This window comes from Xenopus laevis, chromosome 2L (genome assembly GCF_017654675.1).
Source record: "Xenopus laevis strain J_2021 chromosome 2L, Xenopus_laevis_v10.1, whole genome shotgun sequence".
NCBI classification, from domain to species: domain Eukaryota; kingdom Metazoa; phylum Chordata; class Amphibia; order Anura; family Pipidae; genus Xenopus; species Xenopus laevis.
The window spans coordinates 119,248,020-119,255,590 of NC_054373.1; the positions used below are offsets into that span (position 1 = coordinate 119,248,020).

The 7,571-nt window shown below is 41.0% G+C and overlaps 1 protein-coding gene across 1 annotated transcript in view; it reads left to right on the forward strand.

Moving 5' to 3' along the window:
- Positions 1-7,571, forward strand: part of nipa1.L (NIPA magnesium transporter 1 L homeolog) — a gene marked incomplete at both ends in the record, with an annotated part of 29,200 nt that overhangs the window by 9,930 nt on the left and 11,699 nt on the right. Inside the window, 1 exon segment of the mRNA NM_001095784.1 lies at positions 6,189-6,200.

The window sequence follows — 7,571 nt, forward strand, 5'->3', positions numbered from 1 at the left end:
CACAGCAAATTAATTTTAGGGCCCCCAACATTTCCAGAGGTTGTCCTGTTTTACCAATATATATTGACATTTCTCATTAATTAGGGCCTCATAGGCCCCCAATACCTCCTGGGCACCCCTGCAGCCGCAGGGTCTGCTTCCTCTGTAGTTACGCCCCTGGCTCCCCAGTACAATTTCAGCATTCTGGTTGCTAGGGGCCATGTTATCCTAGTAACCATGCATTGGTTTAAGCAAGAGACCGGAATATGAATAGGAGAGGTCCTAAATAGAAAGATGAGTAATGAAAGTGTCAATAACTATAAATTTGTATTCTTAAAGAGCATTTACTTTTAGATGGGGTCCCATTTGAGACCCCATTTCAAAGCTGGAACGAGTCAAAGGCAAATAATTTAAAAAACTATAAAAAAAAAAAAAAATAATGAAGACCAAATTAAAAGTTGCTTAAAATTGGCCATAATATAACATACTAAAAGTTAACTTAAAAGTTAAGGTGAACCACCCCTTTAATACTGGGAGTGATACAACTCATATTGCTTGCAGCTACTTGCCACACTCTCTCTCTCTCTCTCTCTCTCTCTCTCTCTCTCTCTCTCTCGTTTACTTCTGCAATGATTTACTGATACATTCCATCATGCTCCTGCCACTCCCTCCCCCCCTTTAGAGCGCTACCTTTGATCTACTTATCTGTGCTACTTACAGGTGAGATCTTCCCATGCTGCTTATAAGCTGCTTACCATGACCGTTTCTTTCTAGGGCTGCCATTAGAAATATACTCATTATTCTTCTCATTTCTGCCCTATTCTGCCCTTTCTTTCTGCTCTTTCTCTTCTCTTCCACTCATTCCCCATTTATTTTTTTCATCTGCTTTTAATTTGATTCTTCTTTCGGAATGATCTTCCCATAACTCACCACTACGGGGCATATTTATCAAGGGTCGAATTTCGAATTAAAAAAACTTTGAATTCAAAAAGACCAACATAAATTAAAGGGATACTGTCATGGCAAAACATGTTTTTTTTTCAAATTGCTGGATTTTGCTGGAGTAGCACTGTTAACTGATGCATTTTGAAAAAAACATGTTTTCCCATGACAGTATCCCTTTGTCTGTTTTTTTTTTGGTCGAATAGGTCTGTTTTCAATCGAATAGGTCCATTTTTGGCCGAATTCGAATCGTACGAATCTAAGGAATAGCGCATTCGATCACATTCGATTCAAAGTTTTTCCAAAAAAAAAAAAACTTACATTTTTTTCAAAGTCCACCAATTGACTACAAATAGGTTCTAGGAGGTTCCCCATAGGCTAAAACAGAAATTCAGCAGGTTTTAGATGGCGAATGGTCGAAATCAAATTTTTAAAGAGACAGTACATGATAAATTTTGATATTTGAATTTTCTGATTTTTTTTTCAAATCAAATTTGGACTATTCCCTAGTTGAAGTACACAAAAAATTGCTTGAAATTCGAATTTTTCTCATTTGAAAATTCACCTCGACCTTTGATAAATCTGCCCCTACATGTATGCTTTTGCTGCTCTCTGATCCCTTTCTTTTTTTTCATATTCTTTCTACTACTTGCTCATTTTATAGGTCCTCTCTTTTAGCTGTCCCATTCTACTTTTTATTAGGCTACCTTTATTTCTTGTTGCTTTTCATTTTTGAAACATTCCAGTGTTTCCAGTCTCACATGGCCAGCAGTAGTTCTCAGTTCATTGTGCTGGTAGAGAAGATGTAATATTGCAGGCATATGATATACTTATGTTGCTTTTCTCCAGTAATTCGGCCTCCTTGTTTAATATAGTAAGGGCATGTTGCGTGTGCTTCTCAGATGCATAAAGCCACACAGGAGAACACTGCTTTTTCAGTCTCTATGTAAAGGCTGAATGCCAGTGATGCAATGTGGGGGGCAAATGCCAATGATTCTGAAGCAACCACTATCTGATTAGCTCACTGTCTTTTACCCATTTGATGGCTGCAAACAAGGTAAGATGACAGTAGGCAGGGTCAGGGACTAGGAAGAGAGGCGAACACAGGGGCAATCCTGGTCCCTCTGCTGCCCCCTCCCCTGCACACTCACCTTATTGGCACTGGAGGGGGTGCAGGACACAATTACGCTTTCTGCACTAGAACAGCTGAATTTTCAGTTTTAAAACCAGAAAGTCGGCTCTTAAAGATACACGGAGCAGCATTTTTGCTGCCCCTGGTAATCAGTGGGGTGCTGCTGCCCAAGGCAAGTTTCTTATCTTGCCTCATTGGCGCAGCACCCCTGTGTGTGCTAGGTCAGTAGTAAGTCAGTAGGTACCCCAGGGGTAGCTATAGCAGGAGCCCAAAGAGGTCACCCAGATGCCATAGAAGCAGCCATTGCATGAGCCTTGGCATCATTAGCTTATGCCAGTAAAGTTCACCTCGTTGGCAGCACGGACTACCTGATTCAGCGAGCAGATCACCTTCCAATTACCCTTATGGATATAGGTTTATATGTAGTTTTATCGAAACTCAGCAAAACGATAATTCGATAACGTGCTAGCCAATTCTACAAAGCTTATGGACAACCGACTTGCCCAACAAAAATTAAAGCTAATGTCCCCAACGCAACTTGGTCCGATGCAATATGAGATAATATAGAAAGAGGATCAAAGCACACCCAGTCCATCAAACAGGCATAGCAGAAAGCTAATCCATGCAAACGGCTCAAAGTCCCTTAGAGTAGGAACAGTTTAATCTTTGAGTAACCAGAGAGGACTAAAATCAGGAAATAACATACTCAGTTTGTAAAATAATAGTCCACCTTTTATAACCAAACAGGTAAAAGAAATTATGGTGAACAGTGGCTAGCAGAAAATGAGCAAATAACCACACGCAGATTTATTAAGGTTCAAGTTGTGTTTTCCACGTTTTTGAGGTTATTTTGGAGTAAAAAAAAAAGATTTTAAAATATTTTAGAAAAAACAAAATTATTTCATTTTTTAGAAAAGAACCCGACGCTGGAAATAGCTAGAATCCGAAAATACACCATCTAAAACCTGTCGAGGTCATGTAAAAGTCAATGGCAGAGGTCCCTTTAACCATTGGAAGATGTTAATAACCTTCATGATGTTCGGGTTTTTTTCTTTGGGTTTTGCTCGAAAACTCAATCAATTTGAGAGATTAAAGGTTTTTTTGTTTTTTTTTGCTGAAAACTTGATCAATACAAATTTTTGGGTTGTTACCCCCAAACTCTCTGAATAGTTTCTTCTATTCAAGTTTTTTATTAAATAAGAAACCATTCAAGTTGTGAGTTCATTTGAGGTCTAAAAAACTCTAAAATTTGACCTGTGATAAAAAAAAACACCATAATGAAATAAGGAATCAGTTTGTCACAGTGTATGAAATTCACCTGGTCGTAGGTAGGAAAGCTATATTTTTTCCTAGGTCTCCATCTTTTTTTTTTACATTGGTCAGGGCCGGATTTACATAGAGGGCGCCCCTAGAACCACTGCCGTTTGCCGCCCCGTCCTCTCCCCTTTATTCATGCAAATTTTCATCATCGGGACGGGAGCAATGGGGATTGCCGCACGGGAAATTTAAAAAACTGATTTTATCCCCAGTGTTTTTGAACCAATGTGGGTGTGGTTGGACCGAATGCAGCCCCCTAAAATCCTGCCACCCTAGGCCGGGCCTTACCTGACCCCGGTTATACTAGTAGAAGACTCAACACTGTATAATACTGTGGGCGTGGACACCTTGAGGGGTGTCACCCGCAAGATCAGCCAAAAAAAGGAATCTAACTTGGAATTGGGTTTCATTTTGGATTTAGTGACTTGCATCTCCCATGTCGACCCAGAAGAAGCATCATCTGAATGTTTGAAACAGGACCTTGGACAACATCACAGCCTACATCATATGTGAGAAGGCGCTAGAGCTGGTAAGTATAAGGGTAGAACTACATAGGCGATTTAGGTCCGATTCAACGCCACGCGATTAAACGCTGGCGTCAATTCGGATGCGCCGGAAATAAGGTAAGAAATAGAAATGTCGGATGAAGTCACAGCGTGCATCCGACAACACGACTGTCGGATGCAGACGCCGACAGTCATGTGGTGACAGATGCACGCTGTGACTTCATCCGACATTTTAAAGAAATGCAGCAGAGGTGATACCTATGCATGAGCATATCTGCATTGCATAAGCACCTTGAAACAAAATTGTTCCAGGTAAATTGGTAAATGTGTTTGATATAAATAAAGAAGCATTCAGCAAAAAAGAGAAAAGGATGAAGGAATCCATATTTGATTGGTGTGAAAGCTTCATGATTTACAGCAGTTATCTTACTCAAAATCCTGAGCAGTGTGTGAGCATGGTTAAATGTATGTATTTAATGTTGAGATGCTTATGACTTATAGAGGGCTGCCAACCTACAAATATTCTGAAAAACTTATGAAATAAATAATATTAAGGAATTACCAATATAGATTTTAGTGATTTCTCTCACAGGGGTAGTACCGAAATAGGAAGTTAATTTAGACTAATTCAACACTTATGATAACCAATAGGTGAATCTGTGAATGATGGCATTAATAATGAATTATGTTCAGTACATTATCAATCATTTCATGCTGCTTTAGAAATGGTTAAAGTCATGGGTAACTGAGATGTCTAAACTGGACACTGATTCAACATTCAGGCTGCTGCTTTTACACCCCAAAAGCTTTAAACTAAAAGGTTGTTTCTTTGATGGTCGGGGGGGTTGGTGCTACATTGACAGGTATCTGCCCATGTGTTGTGCAATTTTCTGAGCCTAGTTTGAGAAATGTATTTCCCTCCTACATTGGTGCCTATTTGGCTACCTTATTGCTGGTAGAAGTCTCTGTAGCCAGGACAAAAACAGAAGTCCCACACACTAAAGTGCCCTCACTAGGAATTTAGGTGGATTCAGTCAGAAGATTGTGCGATTAGAAAAGGCACAGAAGGCCAGAAGGCTAGGCAAATGTGCACTAAAGGTCCCCATACATGGATAGATCCGCTCGTTTGGCGATGTCGCCAAACGAGCGGATCTCCCTCCGATATGCCCACCTTGAGGTGGGCAATATCGGCCAGATCCGATCGTGGGCCCTAGGGCCCAACGATCGGATCCTAGCATTCTCAAACGGGCGGTCGGATCGCGGGACCGCATCAACGAACAGATGCGGCCGCGATCCGACGGGATTTTCAAACCCATCCGATCGAGATCTGGCCGACTTTCGGCCAGATCTCGATCGGGGAAGCCCGTCGGGGGCCCCCATACACGGGCCAATAAGCTGCCGACACAGTCTGTCGGCAGCTTTTATCGGCCCGTGTATGGCCACCTTTAGTTCAACAAAGATCACATTACATGAATTTCAGTCATTGCTAGGGCTTTTAAACTTTGCATGTAGGGTGGTCCCCATGCAAAGGATTTTCAACAGACAGACAGAAATCACTAAAGCAAATGTAAAAATACCACATCACAAGGTATAGTAAGGGCAATTGAGGCAAATAAGGGGGCTTTGTTAGTGTGCAGTACATTGTTGCAGGAATTTAATGGAGGCAGTCCAATCAAAGATTAAGGTACAGGGAGCACTGGTTCTGGTGCATATTTCCAGGGGAGATTGCACTTAGTCATAGGCTCTGGAGTGGAAAACGCAGGGCTGTGTTTTCCCACAGATTCTATGGCATTTGGGTCCAGATAGTGGCACAGTCAGGGTAGGACTGAGCCGGTGGGGCCCATGAGAGCCAGTGTCCCCGCCGGCCTAGTCCAACCCTGACTGCACCAATCATAAAGGAATTAGGGATGCTCCGAATTCACTATTTTGGGATTCAGCCAAATCCTACTCAAACAGTAGGAAAACACAGCCCTGCTGCGGTGGTGGTGGTGTGTGGGGGTAGGGGGCTGGAGGGTGCTTTGTGGCAGGGGCCCCCATCTGACCCTGGGTGCAGTTACAGTGGCAGCAGTTAAAGTGACAGTATACACTTAAAAACACCTTTACAGATGCTCAGCACATGCCCTATCCATTGAGCTCATATTGAAAAGGGGTGTATACCATCTCTTTAAAGGAGAAGGAAAGCTCCAAGGCAGTTTATTGCCAATAGATTAGACACAACACTTTAAGCTAGAACACCATTTTTATTCTTTAGAATGCTTTCCATACCCGAGTAAACAGCTCTAAACACTGTCTGTTAAGGATAGCAGCTGCCATATTAGCTTGCTGTGACATCACCTCCTGTCTGAGTCTCTCCCTGCTCACTCATCGCTCTGAGCTCAGATTACAGTAGGGAAGTGAGGGAGAGAAGGCGCAAACTGGGCATGCTCAAACCCTAGCCCTGGAGGTTTAAGATGAAAACAGGAAGTCTGATACAGAAGCCCATGTGTACACAATAGAAGGAAAGAAATGCTGTGTTTCTTTTGACAGATGACTCAGAGCAACATTAATTTGTGGGTTTACTGGTGTATTTATATAGACCTTTCTGATAAAGCTTACTTAATTTAAGCCTTTTCTTCTCCTTTAAGGGCATGGGTGACCTGTAAATAAAACACCTGGGAAGATGGAAGTCCAAATGTTTCAAGAGATGTTTCAGGCCATGATATAGAGATGACTTTTTTTAAATGTATGATTAAGGTGTTCTGCAATAAAGTGGTTACCTTTTTTTCATTCCAGTCTGTAAAATCAACAGGTTACTTTTATTTTTCCAAAGAAGGTGTGATTAATAGGCAATTCTTTTATTTACTGGGTCCATAGGCAAGCAGTGGGGAGAATATAGAACATGCAGTTAACCATCTCATGGGAGAGAGCAGGTCTGAATTGCTTCATAAGAGGCCCCAAATGAAAGACTATGTCTGCACTAATTAACAAAGCTGCCACCATGTGGGTGGACCCAGACATAAGTCAGTGGGAATGACCAGGCTCACACAAATGCTTTAGATTGGACATCCAATATTAGCCCTTTTTCATAGCTTCCAACTGTCCCATTTTTCTCTGGACAGTCACGATTTTGACAGAACAACCCACAGTCCCAGATTGTTACTTAAATGTCCAGAGTTTGATTTTCTGCACAGACACTAGAAAAAAGATACAATGTTTCTAAAACTTAATAAAATAAGAGACTTTTAGACAGAGAGACAAGAATACCCAGCACTTGCACTTAAATACATTTGTAACAATTTAAAGGATCAGTAACATCAAACATTTTTTAAAAAAAAAAAAAAATCGTAAGTATAGCACAAAAAAACACCAAGACTAATTAAACTTTAAGGCGATCCATAGTGCACCACTCGATTTCTCCTCCTTGCCTTCCTTATAGGAGATACCAAGGGAGAAATTGAGCGCTGCACGATGGATTGTCGCCTTTTCTGAAGAGGAGCGTAAGCGGAATTTCGGTAAGTTATTTCTTAATAAAGGCTGTCCGATTTTTAAAGTTTAATTAGTCTTGGTGGGTTTTTTTCTTGGTATACTAACAAATTTTTTTTTTATGTTACAGATCCTTTAAGATAAGCAAAGATACAATTGCAACTATTTAAAATAAGCAGGTCTGTTTGAGAAACTGATTTGCAGTTTAAAGGGTACTTCACCTTCATTACTAA